The sequence below is a fragment of the Schistocerca americana genome, chromosome 1, assembly GCF_021461395.2.
Source record: "Schistocerca americana isolate TAMUIC-IGC-003095 chromosome 1, iqSchAmer2.1, whole genome shotgun sequence".
NCBI classification, from domain to species: domain Eukaryota; kingdom Metazoa; phylum Arthropoda; class Insecta; order Orthoptera; family Acrididae; genus Schistocerca; species Schistocerca americana.
This window is the reverse complement of record NC_060119.1, coordinates 34,928,855-34,953,190: the sequence shown is the minus strand read 5'-3', so window position 1 is coordinate 34,953,190 and position 24,336 is coordinate 34,928,855. Positions and strand designations below refer to the sequence as shown.

The window sequence follows — 24,336 nt, the reverse complement described above, 5'->3', positions numbered from 1 at the left end:
ATTATTTCTGAAGTCTTGGCAGAATCAGAATGTGCTTCAGAAATAATTTTCAAATAGATATGATCATAGAACTAAATTTTTCATTTTGCAAAGAGTAAAAAAATTCTGATGCTATTTTCAGTAGTACATTAACCTTAATTCGTAAATTAGGCTTAGAAACAATGGGCAGACAAAGACTGAATTTTCTGAGGTAACACACTTCACTGTTTTAAATCCCACTACTGAACTGCTGCTCAGTATTATGCTGCAATTAATTGACATTATCATACACAGTATTAGTACTGTGCCAGTACTGAGGCATGTATCAGTATTATGTTTGTTGTCTTATCTTGTATTGTGAGAGATATAACTCTTTACTGCATGGCTTTGTGTGCTGCAATTGTAAGAAAGGCAGTAGCTGTCCATAATGTGATATGGAAACAAGCAGCTGCTTTATTGCAATACTTTTTACTTAAAACTCAAAAAAATTGTGTATCCATTTTAACAATCTGTCTATTGTTCATTAATTTGCATGTTGCTGCATGTAAAGTGTGGCATTTAGCAACTTGATATGTTATAATTAAACTGTGTTTAAATTAATTATTTGTGTAATGTATTATGGAAAGGAATTCAACCACAGAGACTGGCAAATTCAGAATAGAAACTTTGCAGTCAGGTGATTTTTCCCCCTCTTAGGAAAAAATATGTTTTTATTTTTCATTGACTTTACGTCTATCATGTGATCTTGTTAGGGAGTTCTCAGACTTGGTTATCGTAATGCAGTGTCCTGCGTGTGAGAACTTCTATAAATAATGCAGGAATGTGTACAATATAGATTTGTAGAAATATTGAGCAAGATAACAAGATTCACAAACAATTTACAGTAATTTTAACAAATTTATTTCACTGAATCTGACATTATGCCACTATGTGTAGATGTAGCTTTCAGATTAAGTTACTGTTGAAAAAACACCTCAGTGATAGCACACAATTTTCCTGTTCTCTCAGTTTACAGATACAAATTCAGTTCAAACTGATCTTACAGGCAATGTTATTTTTTAAAGAGGTACTAATATCATTTTTTCCTTCAGTTGCAAATGGTTTGGATAACTAATACACTCATTGGTCCTAGATTTTGTAGACAGCTGACTAAGAAATGGCTTTTTCTAATTATATGTCAGTGATTTATTGTCCTAACATTTCAAAAAGATTTAACTGCTAGTTAGGTGCTTTCATACTGGGATGTTGGCAAACCTTTGTTTGGCTTGTATCGTCATCACGGAATTGTGTTTGTCCAGCCCAGTCTGTCATTCCATACTGAATTAGTACGCATAAAGACCCATATTGGACTAACAGGTGTCGGATGTGTCATCCTTTGTATTGGCATTTGCATATGAACTGGAGGCTAACTTCATTGTTGAAAGTTTTGTGTGTTTTAAAACAGTGTTTGCAAGAATGGAACTCAATTAAATATTTGATGGAACAGTAGAGCTAAGGCTAAGAAATAAGCTTAAACAAAGAAAAGTAAACAAAATTTTCAGTTGTAATCATTACATTATGTAAATTTTTTACTGGGAAAATTTACTTTGGTGCTATTTGCAAACCTTCATTTAACATTCTGTTGGTAAATTTCAGGGTTTAGAGTAGCTTGATTCATACATGGGTTTATTTAGCAGCAACAAATGTGGTTCCAGTGGCACCAAAACAGTGCTGTTTTGTGATGTATATGCTTTCAGTTGCACTGGAAAGTGAAGACTAAGTAGACAATCTTCTGTATAGTTTCCATGTCATTCTCTCCTCCCTATGATTAGGTAGGCTTCTAAGATTATGGACATCTTTTTCCAGTGCATTATGTTTCAACTGTGAGAAACCATAATTCTCTTTTTAACTGTCCTATAAAATTTTTGTTGGGAATAACATCCGTATTGGTGAAAAGTATAAATGAATTGTTATTCTTCTCTGGATCTGGGAAAACTGAACTTTGTTAAGACACCGCAGTTAACACATTTCTGATGCTAAAGATGAACCAAATTTTTTGTCTTGTTTAGGATATGTGATTTTTTTTCACTGCGGTATGATATAGGGTGGCTGGTATTTAGAAGCTGAATGTGGAACTACATTGTTCATTGTAATCTGTCATGACAGAATAGTTTGTACAAATTGTCACATACTTCCCTCATGGAAATTGCTGGAACTTGACTACCTACATTTAAGTCATTAACTTTATTTTTGCTGAGATAATTAGATGATGATGATACATAGCTGAAAAGAAAAGGTTTGCCTTCATTTCAGCTCTAGATCTTCTGATGATACAGGTTTGAAATTTGTTTGAAAGTTTCATAAAAATAAATCATTGATTGAAATGGCCGTAGAACATCTTGCTTGTGTCATACTTCATGTACCAAACACAAGAACAGTAATGAAATATTGTGCAATTGCTCTGGTCCTCCGCAGTAAAAATGATTATGACTACAAATTATTGGATAATTAAAAAAAGAAATTGATTATTCTTTAAATTTATCAAAGACAAATGTAATATATAATTGAATAGATAATTGGCCATGTAGTAGAAAGTTAATTGAAATTTGCTATTTCCTATTTCCTATGCTTTCTCCCTTGCTTCTTATTTATTGATTGTGGTATTGTCTGTGTGATATGTGTTGTAATATAAGAATGAATGAGCCTGTAGACATTTTTCAGTTATAATATGGAAAACCTTTTGTAATATATGATTTAGAAACCAACCAATTGAAATTTTGTTGAGATTGTTAAGATCCTGTAGAAGCGTTAGTAGCAAACCATTACTTTAGCTGATTTACAGTATTATGTAGATTTTGTATAAAAATAATTCTAAGTGTATATTTAAATGCTTTCAACCCTTTTTTATCATATCGTATGCTTGCGCTGAGTAGTGGATTTATGGAAAGTGGTGTATTTCATGTTATGAAATTAATATTATGAAGATTCATAACAAATGTTTATAACTTTTCAAATTATATTACATAAAGTACGGAGATGAAAATAAATACTTTCCAAATCAATTACATGTTTTGTTTTTAGGTATTCCTTTATACCACTTGCTGAAGACACTTTTACGAAACTATTTCCTGTATGTAGGCTCACTGAAACTAAAGACCCATAACTGGATGTCATATGTACACCATTTCTATTGTTTTAAATACCTCATCTCCTAAAATTCATATTGAAAAATGTGTATAATTCTGTATACCATTGGAAAGCATTTCGGAGCAAATTAAACCATAATTGTTAGGTAGTCCAGGTGTATGTATTCACTATTGTCTCTGTGTGGTGGTAATGGGCAGATGAGGTGTTACGTTTGGCTTTACAGCCTGCATAGTTACAAATGTAAGATTTCCTGACTACAGTAGTTCAGACTGTAGTAATGGTATTGTATCACAAGATGTGTGCAAGTTATCAGGAACAATATTAGATGAAGATTTAAGCCCAAGACGGTGCAACAAGAAATGTAGAACACAACAGAGCTGTATTTATCCAACTATTTTTTTAAACAAAGGCAAAACATTACTATGCAGAATTAAGACAATTTCAGAGCAATAGGAAGTACATTTTGGTTTTTATGTGCAGCTCTTGTTGAACATTTGGGGGCTTGTGAAATGTTCTGATTAGTTGACACAATGGAAGAAGGCAAACTGCCTAGCAACACAGTGAAACTGGATGAGAGATGGTCAGGTTTAAACATCTGAAATGGAAGCACATGTTGTACCAGATTGTAAACTATACCTCGGTCAACATAACATACTGATTGACGATAGAGCATGGGAGGGGCTGATGTTGATTCACCTTTCTGTGCACACACAGTATGGCTGTGGCAGCAGCTGCTGGATGTTTCTGTTTTGGATACTTTCATTCACTACTTATTAACATACAATATTTGGTATTGTTAGCAAGATGGGAATTATTGTATTGCTTTTCTGTGTACTTTGCAACTAGTTTTGGGCATTGTTGCTTAAAATAAACATGCCTCACACAGAAACAATGCAACCAATGAAGACAGATCTTGTTGTTACATGACTGGCCACTAGTTTCATCTGTGACTGGCAACTTGCATGTAAGCTAGCGAAGCAATATGACAATGGTGAACAGAACAGAGTAGAAGGTGTGATGAAACTCATTCTCTGGTTAGTTGTTGGTGTTGTGCTTATCTTGTAAAAAAACTATCTGTAAATCATGTTGTTATTCTGATCCAGTATACTTACCCAAGGACTGATCCATGCTATATGTAGTATAATAACAAGGCTTGTTTCAAGTTAAATTACAAAAAACTGCAGAAATCAGACATCAATGTTTGGCAACTGGTCTATGCAAATAAAATTGTTCTGAAGAATCTGAAAGTGGATGTTGCAAAATGAATGAAAATCCAGGAACATCAGTGTGGGAACAAAAATGTTATTGGAAACACTGCTGACTTTTCTTAATTGTGGTGACCAAAGTTTTATTTTGTAACTCTTCTGCTGAAGATCCTTGCTTAAAACAGGCATTTAAAGGTATCAGAAGCTTGTGTGCACATTGTCTCATAGACAGATTGACATCTAAATCTACATTTACACCGTGCAAACTGCTGTAAAGTGCATGACAGAGAGAGTGACTACCTAAAAGACCCAGTACACATTGTAACTAGTCTAATCATAATCACTACATGGGTGATACTAAGAGGTTTGTGTTGTATTTCTATGTTCCTCCCTTAATACTGCTTCTTGAAACTTTGTGAATAGGCTTTTATGGGATGTCTTCAGCAGTCTGACAGTTCAGGTTTTTCAGCATCTCTATGCCACTTCCTTATGGAACAACCCTGTGATCATTCTTGCTGGCCTTCTTTTTATACATTCAGAACCCCACATGAAATCTGTTTGTGCTTGTGCACCATCAGCAGGTTCAGTTGCCTCTTACAAATATCCCCCAACATATTGATAAGGCAAGGATTATGTTCCTTCATAAAGCTATATCAGGTTCTCTGCAGAACAACATATGCTAAAGTGAGGGGCCAATAGATGACTCGAGAACATTATTGTTATTTTATTGTGGATTAGTTTTAGTTCTAATGATCATCTAATGAATTTGTTGTGGAAATCTGTTATTAGCAGAAAGATAAAAGAAAATGTGAATTTTATTGGGACTTCCATAGCTGCACTGTGGGACTTTTCTGGGACTTTTCTGGGACTCATTAGTGAAACAATCAATTGAAATTTGGTTGGCGATGCATTTAATTAATAGAGATAGCAGCTTCAGCTTGGACAAATCATGGAATCTGGCAATTTCTGTTATTATATCACAAAGACGTCACGATGGTGCAGCTCTCTGCGACACATCGATATCACCGTGTGGAACAACTGCGCAGCCATAGATTTAATTTCCATGCATATGTTACACCTCTTTGCCGCCTGGCACTTTGTGTATCTTTGGCCGCGTACACTGTGGTTCGGTCATCGGGTGTAAAAGGACGGAGCAAGTGCTGGAGCGTTAGTCACCTCAGCCCACTCTGAAGACAGCTGCAAGGTATTCAGCTGAAATATTAGGAGGAGCTGAATTTATGTGGCTGCAGGTCCAAAATTTTATGGAACAGTCTTTACATCGTGAAAGCCTGAAGATTCAAACCAATTAACATGATTATAAATGTGTTCAGCAACCACCCAGATGTTTCGTACATACTTAGGCAGTTTATATTACTAGACACAATAAATTTAGCTTGATCACTAAGCACTAGAACTAACATCCAAAGCAGTTCTTCTCTAGATACTATTGGAAGTCTGTAGAAAACAATAGCAATAGCAAAATGAATCTTGCTCGGGATTTGGTACCTGTGATGATTGCACTGCACTGTTTCATGGAAATCTGAGGTTTCAACAGTTTTCAAGAATCCTAGCTTTCCACACATGTTATACATTCTATGCCAAATGTCGTAGATGCCCAGCTCTCTCTCTGTCTCTCTGTCTGTCTGTCTCTCTCTCTCTCTCTCTCTCTCTCTCTCTCTCTCTCTCTCTCTCTCTAGTGAATTAAAAGATGCATAAAGCACACAAAGCTCTTTAGTTTGCCGTTTTGCCATTTTCTGATGCCCTTGCCTCCTATTGATGCTCTCAGTAATAATGCTATGTTGGTGGTTTGGAGTCAAAACATGGAGATATTCTTTGTTAACTGATGTTTGTCTGTGATTAGAGGTTATGCACTGACTAGCACAATGGACTTGTTTACGAGAGAAGCGGAGTTCGAATCTTTATCTGGTCATCCTAATTTAAATTTTCCTTGGCTTACACTAATTTATTAAGTTGAATATTCAATGATTTCTTTGGAAAGTACACGCCTAACATTCTTCCTAATCTCAGTTTGTACTCCATTTATAATGATCTCATTGTTACAAAACCCTACTGTTATATCACAGATCAGAATAACCACATAAATCGTACTGTGGAGAAGGCATATTACAGGTTGGGATTTGTCTGAAACTTCCTAAGAAAGTGTAATTCACATATAAAAGAGGTAGGCTTACCATAAGTAAATGAAAATAATATATTTATGAAAAATTAATGTTATAGGATAGATAAAATATCTACAAGCAGCGGTAAGTGAACACACATATAAAGATATTTAAATTTGTAAGCTTTTGTAGCCAGTGGCTCCTTCTTTTGGCAGAAAGATTGAGGGGGAGGGGAGAGGGCTGAATGAGAAGTGTAGCTGTTTCCTCGGATCGATAGACAACAATTCAAACAAATTGTATTAATGGAGTTTATTACAGTAAGTTACATTGATAAAACTTAACTTTGTGTATTCACAAAGAGGTGTTGCAAGCAAATGGCAACATCCAGATACCAAAGTCCTTCAGTATATACAATTTCTATGCAAGCAAAACAATCCAGTTCATAAGTCACTGCTGTAGCGTTTCAGCCCGACGGCTCGCCATCCACCCCTGTGGCTAGGCAGAGCAGTGCTTGTATTTTCTTGGCCTAGATGCCACTCGTGTCGTGCTGTTGTCGTAGTTAGAGTGCTGTTGTTTGACGTCGTCTCACAGCCCTCTCTGCTCTTCTGTTCTTCATTATGCCTGAACAAAAAGGACTGGTGAGGTTTAGGAAATGGGGAGTGTTCGGAAAAATTACCCGGAATGCCAGGTCATGGGAGACTTATTGGATAACATGGGAATGAAAGAGTGTTTCCTAGGAAATTCACTGAACGAGATTTGAAAACCTGAGCACTTAAAGCGGGAAGATGGGTAATACACAAGGCAGAGATTACTGCCTGACAAAACACTGTGCAAGAGTTGACAAGAGCGGAAAGCTAAGTGCATTATATGTGGTAGTAGTTGGAGGTAGGAGGGTGCATATAGCAAGTCTTGCAGTGGGGACAGTCTCAGGGGTAGGAGCCATATGGTAGGGGGATGGGTGCAGAAGGAGCTTAGGGTCTGACGTGGATATTGCAGAGATTGGGAAGATGATGAAAAGCTGTTCTAGGTCTGGTGGGCAAAATGTTCTACAGAATGGACTTCATTTCAGGCCATGATTTTAGGAAGACAAGTCAACAAGACTATGACTTCCTAAAATCATGTCCTGAAATGAGATCCATTCTGTAGAACATTTTGCTCACCACACCTAGAATAGCTTTTTGTCACCCTCTCATTCACCACAATGTTGTTGTCAGACCCTATGTCCCTTCTGCACCTTACCCTGTGGCTCCTACCCCCTCTGGAAGGCATGCCCTATGCACCCTCTACCACCACCTATACCAGCTCTGTATCTGGAAAAAATATAAACTATCAAAGGGAGGGCCACCTGCAAAATGGCACACGTCTGATACCAGGTGTTACGTAAACACTGTATGGCCATTTACATTGGCATGACTACTACTAAGTTACCAGTTAGGATGAATGGGCATAAGTAGTGGATGTATAATGGCAACACAGAGTATCACGTTGAGGAGAAAGCTCTACAACATGACAGTTATGGTGTCAGTGCTTGTTTCACAACACATGCTATGTGCATTCCTCCCCCAGACACCAGTTTGAAGTGTTGTTACAAAGTGTCCTTGGTTCTTGCCATCCACATGGCCTTAATTTACATTAATTTCTTTGGTCTCAGCATTTCTTCACGTTAACTATTTCTTTCACCTTCCCTTTTACTTTTACTTTTCTGACCAGTCTGTTCCCTTCCCTCTACTGCCACTACCACATAAAATGCACTTAGATTTTAATCCTTATTAACTCGTGCACAATGTTGTGACAGTGATCCCTGCTTTGTGCATTATTCTATCTTCCAGCTTTAACTCTCCGGTTTTCAAATATCGTCCAGTGCAGTCCCCAACAACCAGTCTTTCCTTCTCATGGTGCCCAGCAAGTCTCCCCTGACCCAGGGTTCTGCTTGACTTTACCAAACTCTCTCCGTATCCAAAACCTCATCAGTCCTTATTGTTCACCCCTCTTCCTTCCCCTTCAGCCTTTCTGCCGGGAGGAGCCACTGGCTCCAAAAGCTTGCAGATTCAAATATGAGTGTTCTACTGCTGAACCTTGGCGAGGAGATATTTTTAATCTATCCAATTACATTACCGTAAGGAAAGATGATGTGAACCAGGTGAATATTATTCCTGAGCAAAATAAATTCACAAACACAAGATTTAAGGGAAGTAATAGATTCATTAAAGTACACTATACACTAATTGGACAATGGTGAAACACTGTTTAACTCAATCAGTCAGTGGAACTCTTAGTGCAGTTGTTCACAGAGACAGATATTATCAAGTCTTTGATGCGCTGTTGTAAGACACCGTCATTATTCTGTGCTTTCTGTATAATTCATTTCACTTGCTTCACTGCCTTTTGCCAGTCTTCTGGCATAACTTTTTCAGTTCTCTCCATCAAAAGCTGTTCCACTGTCAATGTATTTTTTTTATTTACTGCAGTAGTAAGATGTTTAACCTGAGCCGTCATGAGTTCTATTGCATTGAAATGGCAATAGTTCAGAGGCCGTCTGATAACTTCGTGCCCATATTTATTTGCTACTTTATTTGCGATGTAAACTGGATTCTATGACTTGTGTTGGCAACATAAGTTCTAATAATTCTGCCCTTGACAAGTTACTGTCAAATGGTATCTTACATTTCTCTATCTAGCAGACAGTGTATTTTCTTTCATTGTCTTTGGGGGCCCCTCATCTTCTATAATTGAGTCATCATCATCATCATCATCATCATCATTTAAGACTAATTATGCCTTTCAGCGTTCAGTCTGGAGCATAGCCCCCTTATAAAATTCCTCCACGATCCCCTATTCAGTGCTAACATTGGTGCCTCTTCTGATGTGAAACCTATTACTTCAAAATCATTCTTAACCGAATCCAGGTACCTTCTCCTTGGTCTGCCCTGACTCCTCCTACCCTCTACTGCTGAACCCATGAGTCTCTTGGGTAACCTTGCTTCTCCCATGCGTGTAACATGACCCCACCATCTAAGCCTGTTCGCCCTGACTGCTACATCTATAGAGTTCATTTCCAGTTTTTCTTTGATTTCCTCATTGTGGACACCCTCCTGCCATTGTTCCCATCTACTAGTACCTGCAATCATCCTAGCTACTTTCATATCCGTAACCTCAACCTTGTTGATAAGGTAACCTGAATCCACCCCGCTTTCGCTCCCATACAACAAAGTTGGTCGAAAGATTGAACGGTGCACAGATAACTTAGTCTTGGTACTGACTTCCTTCTTGCAGAAGAGAGTAGATCATAGCTGAGCGCTCACTGCATTAGCTTTGCTACACCTCGTTTCCAGTTCTTTCACCATGTTGCCATCCTGTGAGAATATGCATCCTAAGTACTTGAAACCGTCCACCTGTTCTAACTTAGTTCCTCCTATTTGGCTCTCAATCCGTTTATATTTCTTTTCCACTGACATTACTTTCGTTTTGGAGATGCTAATCTTCATACCATAGTCCTTACATTTCTGATCTAGCTCTGAAATATTACTTTGCTAACTTTCAATCGAATCTGCCATAACAACTAAGTCATCCGCATATGCAAGACTGCTTATTTTGTGTTCACATATCTTAATCTCACCCAGCCAGTCTATTGTTTTCAACATATGATCCATAAATAATATGAACAACAGTGGAGACAGGTTGCAGCCTTGTCTTACCCCTGAAACTACTCTGAACCATGAACTCAATTTACCGTCAACTCTAACTGCTGCCTGACTATCCATGTAAAGACCTTTAATTGCTTGCAAAAGTTTGCCTCCTATTCCATAATCTCGTAGAACAGACAAAAACTTCCTCCTAGGAACCCGGTCATATGCCTTTTCTAGATCTATAAAGCATAGATACAATTCCCTGTTCCACTCGTAACACTTCTCCATTATTTGCCGTAAGCTAAAGATCTGGTCCTGACAACTTCTAAGAGGCCTAAACCCACACTGATTTCCATCCAATTGGTCCTCAACTAATACTCGCACTTTCCTTTCAACAATACCTGAGAAGATTTTACCCACAAAGCTGATTAAAGAGATACCTCTGTAGTTGTTACAATCTTTTCTGTTTCCATGTTTAAAGATTGGTGTGATTACTGCTTTTGTCCAGTCTGATGGAACCTGTCCCGACTCCCAGGCCATTTCAATTATCCTGTGTAGCCATTTACGACCTGACATTCCACTGTATTTGATGAGTTCCGACTTAATTTCATCCACCCCAGCTGCTTTATTGCACCGCAATCTATTGACCATTTTCTCCACTTCCTCAAATGTGATCCTATTTCCATCATCATTCCTATCCCATTCTACCTCAAAATCTGAAACATTACTGATCGTATTTTCACCTACATTGAGCAACTCTTCAAAATATTCCCTCCATCTGCCCAAGGCATCCACAGGATTCACCAGCAGTTTTCCTGACCTGTCCAAAATACTTGTCATTTCCTTCTTACCTCCCTTTCGAAGACTGCTAATTACACTCCAGAATGGTTTTCCAGCAGCTTGACCCATAGTCTCCAACCTGTTTTCAAAGTCTTCCCAAGATTTCTTCTTGGATGCTGCAATTATCTGTTTGGCTTTGTTTCTTTCTTCAACATAACTTTCTCTGTCTGCCTGAGTTCTAGTATGTAGCCATTTTTGATACGCCTTCTTTTTCCTTTTGCAGGCTGCCTTGACTGTGTCATTCCACCAGGCTGTTTGCTTCATCCTACTTTTACACACTACTGTCCAAGACATTCTTTAGCCACTTCTAGTACTGTGTCCCTGTACCTTGTCCATTCCTTTTCCAATGACTGTAATTGACTACATTCAACTAACTGGTACCTTTCTGAGATCGCTGTTATGTACTTGTGCCTGATTTCCTTATCCTGAAGTTTCTCCACTCTTATCCTCCTACATATGGACTTGACCTCCTGCACTTTCGGCCTCACAATCCCAATTTCACTGCAGATTAAATAATGATCAGTGTCATCAAAGAATCCCCTGAATACACGTGTGTCCCTCACAGCCTTCCTGAATTCCTGATCTGTTATTATAATGTCAATGACAGATCTGGTTCCCCTACCTTCCCAAGTGATGTGTTGGCAAATGTGCCAACACCTTGTAGATAGAGGAGGCCGAAAGGCACGCTATCTAACGCAGACGGGCGTGAATTCTGGAACAGGATAAGTAGTGAATTCTAATAAGAAAAGTATGCAGCTCCACGAATACTTATCTTTTAATTCTTGTTGTATACATCATTCATGATGAGACATTTCATACGATAACTATCAAACTATGTAAGGCTAATGGCGCCTTGCTAGGTCGTAGCCATTGACTTAGCTGAACGGTATTCTAACTGTCTCTCGGCAAATGAGAGAAAGGCTTCGTCAGTGTAGTCGCTAGCAAAGTCGTCGTACAACTGGGGCGAGTGCTAGTCCGTATCTCGAGACCTGCCTTGTGGTGGCGCTCGGTCTGCGATCACACAGTGGCGACACGCGGGTCCGACATGTACTAAATGGACCGCGGCCGATTTAAGCTACCACCTAGCAAGTGTGGTGTCTGGCAGTGACACCACACCAAGTATACCGGTGAATGTTCTTATGTTTAAAAAAGGAGTTTGTGATTACTAAGCCCATACTGGCACAGAAATCCAAGAGTTGTTTCCCGTTTCTGTTGGCCTTCATATCCTCTCCAAATTTACCCATAATCTTTTCATACCCTTCTGTTCGATTTCCAATCCTGGCGTTAAAATCACCCATGAGCAGAACACTGTCCTTGTCCTTTACGCCGGCCGCGGTGGTCTAGTGGTTCTAGGCGCGCAGTCTGGAACCGCGGGACTGCTACGGTCACAGGTTCAAATCCTGCCTCGGGCATGGATGTGTGTGATGTCTTTAGGTTAGTTAGGTTTAAGTAGTTCTAAGTTCTAGGGGACTGATGACCACAGAAGTTAAGTCCCATAGTGCTCAGAGCCATTGTCCTTTACTTTAACAACTACATCACTGAGTGCCTCATAAAAACTATCATCTTATCTTGATCTGTCCCTTCACAATGCGAATATACTGACACAATCCTAATTTTCTTGCTAGACACTGTCAAATCTATCCACATCAGTCGTTCGTTTACATACCTTATTGTAACTACGCTGGGTTCAATTTCTTTCCTGATGTAAAGCCCTACACCCCATTGTGCTATTCCTGCTTTGACTCCTGACAGGTAGACCTTGTATTCTCCCACTTCCTCTTCTTTCTCACCCCTTACCCAAATGTCACTAACAGCTAAAACGTCCAGCCCCATCTTACTTGCAGCCTCTGCCAGCTCTACCTTCTTCCCAGAGTAGCCCCCATTGATATTAATAGCTCCCCACCTCATTACCATTTGTTTGCCAAGTCGTATCTTAGGAGTTCCTGGTTTGTCAGTTAGAGGTGGGACTCCGTCACCTCCAAAGGTCCGAGGCATTTTGCTCTGATTGTTGCCAGCATCATATTTAAAGTACCAGGGAAGCAGGTTGCTAGCCTTACTTGCCCCAAGTCCCATTGGGTATTACCCCTAACAGTTGAGGGACTAACCGGTGGATTTGGTAGTCTTTGCCGTATGCGCACAAAGGTGACCACGACTCAGAATATGTCCGAGATGCCCTGCCTTATTCCAAAGTAACTGGTATCCCGACTGTCGGGACCACTTACTTGGCCACTCATACGTTGCCCGTGGTTCATGAACTAGGACATGACTACAGGAACCCACACCATGAACCGCCTATAATTGAGTGGTATGGATAATTATTCATAACAGTTACAGAGTTTCTCATCTAGTTTTGAAACACACAGTCTTCAATCCATTTCATTACAGTATTGTGGTTCATCTTTTTGCTGTAGTCAGAGGTCTTGTTTAAAATGAATAACAGCAGACAATAAGGAATGAAACCTTTTCAATTTCTGGCATGTGCTACAAGTGTTCTTTCTTCATGGTGACTGGAGCTGCCATACTACCGTACTACTGCTGATGGTATACGTGCAGCCTTTTGTTTTAAATTGTGTCCTGTATTCACCCATGTTTCATAAAGTCAAAATTTATTGCTACTAATACCTTAAGAAAGTGGCATCGCCAGGCCGCAATATCTTGGCATTCTGTTAGTAACTTGCAGCCAGAAATTTAAAGCAGAATACTAATTTTTTCACAGCTCATATTGAGGACAGTTTATTATCCTAAAACAAATCCACTGCTACAAAAGTAGCATATAGCTTTTTGAGTGTCGAATGCTCCTTCCTTGAATAATATGCACATCTCTCACGACAAACCACATCTTCCTGAAAAGAGTAAAGTTTTGTGACCCTCTTCTCGAGGTGCCTCTTCTTCCCAGGTTAGAGTAATTTAGATGAGTCACCTGATTCTTCATTCATTAATTTCTCCTTGCTGATTTGTAGAGCAGCTGCAATTCGCTCCACCACTTTATCCAAAGTAAGATTCAATGTTGTCTCACTCTTCTCCAGGGTCCCCATTATGGATTCGTTGTCACTCATCAGCAGTAAGTTCCAAGCCAATATGACAGCACTATTTCATCATGCCCTTTTCTCAACCTACTTTTTATTCAAAAATGAATATTTTGAGCAAGTTGACAGTGTTGCCATGGGTAGTCTCCCCCCACCTCTGGCAGCAAACTTTTTTTGTGGCGAAATGTAGGTGATACTTTAGTATTTTGACCCTATGGTGAAGAAGAACTGCCACACTTTTTGTAGCATCTGAATTTAATCCACAAGAAAATCCAATTTACAATGGAAGTGGGGAAGGGTGCTTATTTGCTATTTCTGCATGACTTGGTCAGTTTTAAAGTGGATGAATACTTGGGGCATTCTGTCTCCTGTAAGCCCACATGTACAGACCCATATTTGCAGGCATCTGGCTACCATCACATATCACAAACTGTGCTTGTCCTTTAAACATTGGTGCATCGGGGACATTTTGTGTCTAACAGAGACAGCCTTCTAAAGAAGATGGAAAACCTACAGTCTTTGTTCAGAGATAATGAATATACACCACATCAGATAAGCTCAGTTTTAAGGAGGAAGAAACATGACCACCAACGTGAGCACGAGGAGCAGTAATCTGGGCCATGATGGGAGCCTTTGTAGATTCAGTTATTAAGGAATTGGTAGAAATATGTTGTGGCAAAAGATCTTACTAATCATGCAACTAAATAATGTGTGGACCCAATGATTTCTTTAACATATACAGAAAGAAAACATTTTATGACTAGTGACATGTCTAGCAGCAATTGATTTTATTAACATGAATTTTTAGCTCTGCGAGGCTGCACTCCTACAGGACACGCATGTAACTCATATGTGCCCGCATGTCATTGATGGAGCAATATTTGAAGGGGGTGCTAAACTTGACAGACCTCACTCATGTAGCGGCTGCCTTTGCACATGTGTCTCTGCTCCAACTTCTGGAATATAGTTAGCAATGTGAACTAGCAGTCTCACTTGAAGATGGCTGAATGGTTGTCAGGCAAAATATTGTTGCAAGATGTACACATCTTCCAGCCGTAATCCTGAAACTTCATGGAATAAGTTATAGCTAGTTTAAATCAGATTGTAGGGGTGCGCAAGGAATCAAGTAAATGTTACAAATTACAATGATTGAGAAGTCCCACTGTTCACCATAACACCTTTGCAGTATCTGGCTGCGATTTCAGTCACAACTGGAAATCACAAGTAGCAACTAAAAGCAGCATTTAACATTCAAGACTGTGTGCAGTTTGTTGCCAGACATTCATACTTAATTCTAAGACTCTTGTGTGTCACGTTGTGGATGTATAACCTGTGTTTGAAGAAACAGATCAAGAAGCTAATTTGTTTTGAGAAAAATTCAACTGTTGGTGTGTTACCATGCCACAGCAATGCTGCATTTGGCTAGTGTGATAGTTAATCCCCTCCCTCCTCCCCCCTCACCACCTTATTGGTTACAATAGTCAATCAAATTGCTTGGTAGGTGACACTTCACTGTGTGGAGCTGGTTTCCACCAATCTCAGTGCTTAGTGTCATGCCCGAACTGTTTGCCATTGCCAAACTGCTGCAATAATTGGTCAGCTCACTTCCAATTCCTTATTTGGCATTCTTTCTTGATGTGTTTGGATCCTGAATCATGGGTCTAGCACTTTTATTTCATATTTAAACATACATGATAACCACACCTCAAACAAGGTGCGCGCACACACACACACACACACACACACACACACACACACACACACACACACACACACACAAGGATGCTAATGAAATACACATGTTTCATTCACAGCACTAACTAAACACTACTGGATACTTCTGCACAAGATGTGATTTCAACATCTCTTATGCGATTATCATAGCCAGAGAGATTGGCTTACATTAGGCAAGCTTCTCACATCATCATGTGAAGCAGAGTTTTTGAAGGGTGCAATTCATCATTGCGACTAGGAGATCACAGTCAAAAATATGACAACTTCACTTTCTGTTATACTTTAGCGCAGTGGTTAGCTTATTAACATGTTGAAGATCGTGGGTTCGGACCTCATCAAATGCTGTGTAAATTTTTATTTCTAAATCTTATCAAAAGAGTTTATCATTTTTATTTAATTAATTGGTTAAATGTAATGTTTTTATTTCTAATTCTTTGCTACATCATTTTCATTATCGTATTGACTTTTTTATTTGTTCTTATTTTTTTACCTATCATTCTTATTTCATCTAGAATCTGCCTGTATCATCTATAATCTGCAAACACTGGCCAACGAGGACTGCTCATTTGTTGGTAACGTGGCACCTCATGTAGCCAGTGAGAGAATAGTTTCAGGTAATCAATGACGGCAAGAAAGTACAGTTTGCTTTTAGCACTGAAACTGAACTTTTCTGTCTTGAGTTTGCTCATAAAGGGTACCTTTAATAGCCATGAACAAAGTGATTGTGATTTTAGTTCTGCCACAGATCACTGACCACTTCTTTCTTGGATACATTACATATCATGAGTTGAAATCCAGAGCCGCGGAACACGTCTCCTGCTGCAGTTCAGTCATTGGTCACTTAAAATTGGCTGTGGATAGAGCATCTCTCATTTCTAACATACTTTGCCGTGGCCATTTCCAAATTACACATTAACGGCATTTAGACCATCCCTGCTTGTAACATTGGCATGACTGAACTTGTGCTTATGGTTTCCAGACCTATTCTTACTACTATTATTTGTTTGTTTTGTTGTCCCCTACTTGCCTCTTTCATTTGTACTTAAAATAGTCAAATGTCTAGTGTATTTGCAGGGTACTTATGCAAACAGTGAGCTACACATACATTTATGACCATATTTACACAAAGGGCACACTCTTATCAGCTGCTCCTAATGTCAGTATCACCACCACCACCACCACCACCAGAAGAAGAAGAAGAACTGCAAAATGGATCATGATTGCTAAATGATTTTGCCAACTTCTGCTGATCCCTTAGTCTTAACTTCACTACCTAAGTATATTATTTGAATGTTTAGAATTAGTAGAAATTAACAGAAAGTAAATGTTTAGTTTTCATATTTAAAAAAGTGTTTGTACATATGGCCTAGGTTTTTGTTGTGTCTGTGTATCAATTCACTCCTTGTGGTATATTATTTTCTGACATTTATCATTACATATTCCTGACTTTCCTTGTAAAATTGATATTGAAAGAAGCAAGGTGAGCGGTTTATAGCTTGAAAAGCTAGCTGTAGTGAATAAAGTAGCTGAGAAACTTGACACTTCCCAGTTATTTATTTATAGTTGTGCCGGAGACTTTGTATATGTGCAGTTTATTTTTTACTTCTACAGTTTGTTTGTGTACAACATCTGAAGTAGTTTGATTGGGGATGTGAACTAAAGATCTTGTTTGCTTCACTGACATGGGGGAGCTGGCTGTGGGGAAAGTCAACTGACTGGAGGTCCACGTCCACAGCATGCGGCATTTGGCGTTGTGCTTTGTTTATGGTTGTGTCATAAAATAAGATCACCGCGAATTATACACAAAGCAAAACGGTGAACTGTTAGGAATAAGCAGGATTCATGGTACAAAAATTTGCTTAGGACAGGAAGATCTTAGCTGAGATTGATATAAAAAACTTTATTGTAGATAGCCAGTTTCAGTAAAACTAGTTTACCATCTTCAGATCTTCATGAAGGTTATTATAGACATTGAGTGCTACACACAAAATCTTTTTACATAGAATTTCCAGGTCGCCACAAGACTAACTGTTAGTCTCGTTGTCTCTTGGTAGGCATGATGCGTTATGTTAGGGGAACGATGCTTTGGCCAAGTTGTGATGTACATAGTAATTTTAATTTTCTGGCCAAGTTGTGATGTACATAGTAATTTTAATTTTCAAGTGCCAGCTCATCACTCATTTCATGTTTTATTCAATGGAAAGATTTTGTGTGTGGCTGGCACAAGATGTTTGTAATAATCTTCATGAAGCCCTGAAGCCAGTTATCCTTATAACATATTCTCTGCTTCCGTAATGATCCCAGCCTCAACCCATGGTAATATACTGTACCCACACCCTCCACCCAACATTTTCCACCCCCTCTGCCCTATCATCTCCTCCCCATTCTCATCTCCCGCAGTTTATTTGCAGCCCTCTGCCAATGCATCCGCCTGTCTTCCTCCACTCCTCTCATTTTTTGCTCCTTTTTTTCCCCACCTCCCTGCCCCACAGCCCCCTGATGCTGCGCCTGTTGGCATTCTAGCCCTTGCACACTCCACCAGACAGTGTTTGTCTCTTTCCACCCCTACACTACTATGCCTTCCCCTTCCTCACCCCGTCCAGACTGCTGCTTGCATCCCATGTTATAGTTGCATTTCGGCCCGGCATGCCGGGGTTGGTGGTCGTGTGTGCATGAGGTGTGCTTGCTCGTGTGTGTGAGTGGTGTGTGTCTCCTTTTATTGATGAAGAGTGTGGCCGAAACCTTTAAAAGTATCTTTCAATTGTGCCTGTCTGCAACTTGACATGTCTTCTTTACAGTAGATAACAATCTGTCTTTTCCTACATTGTTGATATATCTACAATAAAGTTTTTTGTAGTGATCACGGCTAAGATTATCTTCTCTTAATTAATCAGTACAGATTGCCCCTTTGAGGTCAAAATGAGTAAACTAATATAAAAATGTGCCCACATCTGCCATTTTCTTTCAAAATTTCTGCTTCTATAATGTTACATTGGAGAGAATTAACCATAAGCCTCTACGAGTTAAGGGTTCTGTGGAGTGAGATAGAGCATAATTCTCTCAATCAGAGTTACATCGGACCTCGCTTTCAGGAGGAGTTTTCAAAGAGCGAGTTAAAGCCTTATCTTCTCGAACCACAGCAAGTCTTGCCTCACAATCTTCAGTGGATTCTTGAGACCACATAGTCCTCCATCTTTTAGCCTGAAGACTTGACTGCTTTTTATGTATGTTTCCTATTAAACAAAATGTAATGAGCAGGCTCCCAAATCACAAAGAAAATATAAGAATTTCATTTTTGCTATCAAAGAACATAAATAAAATATCATTTCATTTTTCCTAGGTAAGAATATAAATAAAACATATCAAAAGAACCAAAGCAATGTTGTTAATTTTTTAAAACAAAAAGCCAAATCAGTAAATTTGTATATTTGTAAAGATAAGATTGTGCTGTTGAACTCTGCCAACTTGTGTAACCTTCCAAAACTACATCTGTTACTGAGTTAAAAACTAACAGTGCCATCTATTTGTTCCATGGTGTACTACACTCTGACAGTTAAACATCTGAAGCCCTAAGCTGGGCAGATGATTTTAGGTAAAACTTCACGTTGAAATATCTTTTTTCCGTGTTTTGATTTTGTTGAAATAAAAGCTGTATGTTGCCCCAAGCTATGCTCAAGTTGCCTTTGGGGGGGGGGGGGGGGGGAGGAGGATATCAAAATTTGTCCAGTTGTTTTGGAGATAAGCATGTGCAGACCAACAAACAGATAGTCAGTCACAGTGATTTTACAGTTCTATTATTAGTATAGATTAGGATTAAGACTTTATAAATGGATTTTCAGAGGTTGGAAACTTTTACAAATCATCTTCAAAGTTAACATTCAACTGCAGATTCAAATGTAGAAGCAGAGTGCAAACGTTTTTTTGGCACAGGAGTTAAGACATTGGGCCTCCATTCAAGAAAACTGAGGTTCAGATCACACACAGACATCCAGATTTAGGTTTCCGTTGTTTTTCCAATTCACTAAAGGCAATTCTACATCTACATCCATACTCCACAAGCCACCTGATGGCGTGTGGCGGAGGGTACTTTGAGTACCTCTATCTGTTCTCCCTTCTATTCCAGTCTCGTATTGTTTGTGGAAAGGAAGATTGTCAATATGCCTTTGTGTAGGCTCTAATCTCTCTGATTTTATCCTCATGGTCTCTTTGTGAGATATATGTAGGAGGGAGCAATATACTGCTCGACTCCTCAGTGAAGGCATGTTCTCAAAACGTCAACAAAAGTCCGTACTGAGCTACTGAGCTTCTCCCTTGCAGAGTCTTCCACTGAAGTTTATCTATCATCTCCGTAACGCTTTCGCGGTTACTAAACGATTCTGTTACGAAGTGCGCTGCTCTCTGTTGGATCTTCTCTATCTCTTCTATCAACCCTATCTGGTACGGATCTGACACCGGTGAGCAGTATTCAAGCAGTGGGCAAACAAGTGTACTGTAACCTACCTACTTTGTTTTCGGACTGCATTCCCTAAGGATTATCCCAATGAATCTCAGTCTGGCATCTGCTTTACCGCCGATCAACTTTATATGGTCATTCCATTTTAAATCACTCCTAATGCCTAATCCCAGATAATTTATGGAATTAACTGCTTCCAGTTGCTGACCTGCTGTTTTGTAGCTAAATGATAAGGGGTCTTTCTTTCTATGTATTCGCAGCACATTACACGTGTCTACATTGAGATTCAATTGCCATTCCCTGCACCTTGCGTCAATTCGTTGCAGATCCTCCTGCATTTCAGTACAATTTTCCATTGTTACAACCTCTTGATATACTACAGCATCATCTGCAAAAAGGCTCAGTGAACTTCCGATGTTATCCACAAGGTCATATATACTTTATTCATTAAACGACTATGGGGAACTGTATCAAACGCCTTGCGGAAGTCAAGAAACACGGCATCTACCTGGGAACCCATGTCTATAGCCCTCTGAGTCTCGTGGACGAATAGCGTGAGCTGGGTTTCACATGATCGTCTTTTTCGGAACCCATGCTGATTCCTACAGAGTAGATTTCTAGTCTCCAGAAAAGTCATTATACTCGAACACAATACGTGCTGCAAAACTCTACAACTGATGGACATTAGATATATAGGTCTATAGTTTTGCACATCTGTTCGACATCCCTCCTTGAAAAAGGGGATGACCTGTGCCCTTTTCCAATCCTTTGGAACGCTACGCTCTTCTAGAGACCTACGGTACACCGCTGCAATAAGGGGGGCAAGTTCCTTCACAAACTCTGTGTAAAATCGAACTGGTATGCCATCAGGTCCAGTGGCCTTTCCTCTTTTGAGCACTTTTAATTGTTTTTCTATCCCTCTGACATATATTTTGATATCTACCATTTTGTCATCTGTGCGACAATCTAGAGAAGAAACAACAGTGCAGTCTTCCTCTGTGAAACAGCTTCGGAAAAAGACATTTAGTATTTCAGCCTTTAGTCTGTCATCCTCTGTTTCAGTACCATTTTGGTCACAGAGTGTCTGGACATTTTGTTTTGATCCACCTACCGCTTTGACATAAGACCAAAATTTCTTAGGATTTTCTGCCAAGTCAGTACATAGAACTTTACTTTCGAATTCATTGAATGCATCTCGCATAGCCCTCCTCACACTACATTTCGCTTCGCGTAATTTTTGTTTGTCTATAAGGCTTTGGCTATGTTTATGTTTGCTGTGAAGTTCCCTTTGCTCCCGCAGCAGTTTCCTAACTCGGTTGTTGTACCACGGTGGCTCTTTTCCATCTCTTACGATCTTGCTTGGCACATACCCATCTAATGCATATTGTACAATGGTTTTGAACTTTGTACACTGATCCTCAACACTGCCTGTACTTGAGACAGTGTTGAGCTGTCAAGTACTCGGAAATCTGTTTTTTGTCACTCTTGCTAAACAGAAAAATCTTCCTACCTTTTTTAATATTTCTATTTACAGATGAAATCATCGATGCAGTAACCACTTTATGATCACTGATTCCCTGTTCTGTTTTAACTGTTTCAAATATTTTGGGTCTGTTTGTCACCAGAAGGTCTAATATGTTATCGCCACGAGTCAGTTCTCTATTTAACTGCTCAAGGTAGTTTTCAGACAATGCACTTAAAAAAATTTCACCGGATTATTTGTCCCTGCCACCCATTATAAATGTTTGAGTCTCCCAGTCTATATCCGGCAAATTAAAATTTCCACCCAGAACTATAACATGGTCGGGAAATCTACTCGAAATATTTTCCAAATTTTCCTTCAGGTGCTCTGCCACAACAGCTTCTGAGCCAGGGGGCCTATAGAGACATCCAATTACCATGTTTGATGATGGGTCATTTCATTTATCTAAATACAGATAGCTTCAATCTCCTTCCTAGCTTATGCTTTGTCTCTAATGACCTTGTTGACAAAAGGATATTAAGCCTAGTATTCATTCCTTTAGAGACATGACGCTTGATGTCAGTTTAACCATGCCCAGAGAATTTACTACATCTGCTTGACACAAACATCTTGTAAAGAATTTCAATACCTTATATTATGCAGAAATTTGTTTTACATGAGTTAATTCGTAGCTGGTAACCTGGCCCAATTGTCATCAATTATGGCATAGCTTGTAGTTTACAGTAAGAATTTATTAAATTTTTTCACAAATCTGCGTAAATGTGTAAGAATTTTTCAAGCCACTAATACTTTTAAAGTATGCTGGATGTCTTTTTCCATGGGTATGGTATGTTTTGTATTAGAAGGACGCTACTGTATACCTGTGAACACTTTTGTAAGGCAACGTATTTATCAAAGTTCACTATAGAGACTTGGGAATAGGAGTATGTGAAATGTTTCCAGTGATTCAGCTTGTTTTATGTGATGTCTTTCGAGCCCAAGCTTTAATACCAATGTCAGGTTTTCTACAGTTCTTATCCAGAGATTTTCCACAAGATGTTGGGCTGTTAAAGATCCAAATGGTGTCTTCTTCCAGTGTGTGGAGAAAAAGTTAATAGCTTGAATCTTATTAAGTTTCCAAAGTATTTGCATGAGATCTGCGTTGATTGTATGTGTTTTAAAGTCATCTGTAGTCCTTACAACAGTTTAAAACATCAAATTCATGGTGTTTAGCACACCACTGAGAATGAGCAGCAACCTACTTGTTGATATGCTCAAGCAGCACTCACTTTTTGTCAGCTTTCTCAATAACTGTAATCAGATTTGTCACAGATAGAATCATTCCTATCTGTTAAAGACCCTACAGTGTGATCTAACATCCATTGGAGGACATGACATTTGTTGTAGTTGTGGTCTTCAGTCCTGAGACTGGTTTGATGCAGCTCTCCATGCTAATCTATCCTGTGCAAGCCTATTCATCTCCCAGTACCTACTGCAACCTACGTCCTTCTGAAGCTGTTTAGTGTATTCATCTCTTGGTCTCCTTCTACGATTTTTACCCTCCATGCTGCCCTCCAATACTAAACTGGCGATCCCCTGATGCCTCAGAACGTGTCCTACCAACCGGTCCCTTCTTCTAGTCAAGTTGTGCCACAAACTCCTCTTCTCCCCAATTCTATTCAATACCTCCTCATTAGTTATGTGATCTACCCATCTAATCTTCAGTATTCTTCTGTAGCACCACATTTTGAAAGCTTCTATTGTCTTCTTGTCCAAATAATTTATCGTCCGCATTTCACTTCCATACATGGCTACACTCCATACACTTAACACTTAAATCAATACTCGATGTTAACAAATTTCCCTTCTTCAGAAACACTTTCCTTGCCATTGCCAGTCTACATTTTATATCCTCTCTACTTCGACCATCATCAGTTATTTTGCTCCCCAAATACCAAAACTCCTTTACTATTTTAAGTGTCTCATTTCCTAATCTAACTCCCTCAGCATCACCCGACTTAATTCAACTACATTCCATTATCCTCATTTTGCTTTTTTTGAGGTTCATCTTATACCCTCCTTTCATGACACTGTGCATTCCGTTCAACTGCTCTTGCAAGTCCTTTGCTGTCTCTGACAGAATTACAATGTCATCGGCGAACGTCAAAATTTTTATATCATCTCCATGTATTTTAACACCTACTCCGAATTTTTCTTTTGTTTCCTTCACTGCTTGCTCAATATACAGATTGAATAACATCGGGGATAGGCTACAACCCTGTCTCACTCCCTTCCTAACCACTGCTTCCCTTTTATGCCCCTCGACTCTTATAACTGCCATCTGGTTTCTGTACAAATTGTAAATAGCCTTTCGCTCCCTGTATTTTACCCCTGCCACCTTCAGAATTTGAAAGAGAGTATTCCAGTCAACATTGTCAAAAGCTTTCTCTAAGTCTACAAATGCTAGAAACGTAGGTTTGCCTTTCCTTAATCTAGCTTCTAAGATAAGTCGTAAGGTCAGTATTGCCTCACGTGTTCCAACATTTCTACGGAATCCAAACTGATCTTCTACCAGTTTTTCCATTCGTCTGTAAAGAATTTGCGTTAGTATTTTGCATCCGTGACTTATTAAACTGATTGTTCGGTAATTTTCGCATCTGTCAACACCTGCTTTCTTTGGGATTGGAATTATTATGTTCGGTAATTTTCACATCTGTCAGCACCTGCTTTCTTTGGGATTGGAATTATTATGTTCGGTAATTTTC

The 24,336-nt window shown here is 39.1% G+C and overlaps 1 protein-coding gene across 4 annotated transcripts in view; it reads left to right on the top strand.

The window, feature by feature from the left end:
* Positions 1-24,336, top strand: part of LOC124546611 (phosphofurin acidic cluster sorting protein 2-like) — a 676,573-nt gene that overhangs the window by 542,336 nt on the left and 109,901 nt on the right. The window lies entirely within an intron of this gene.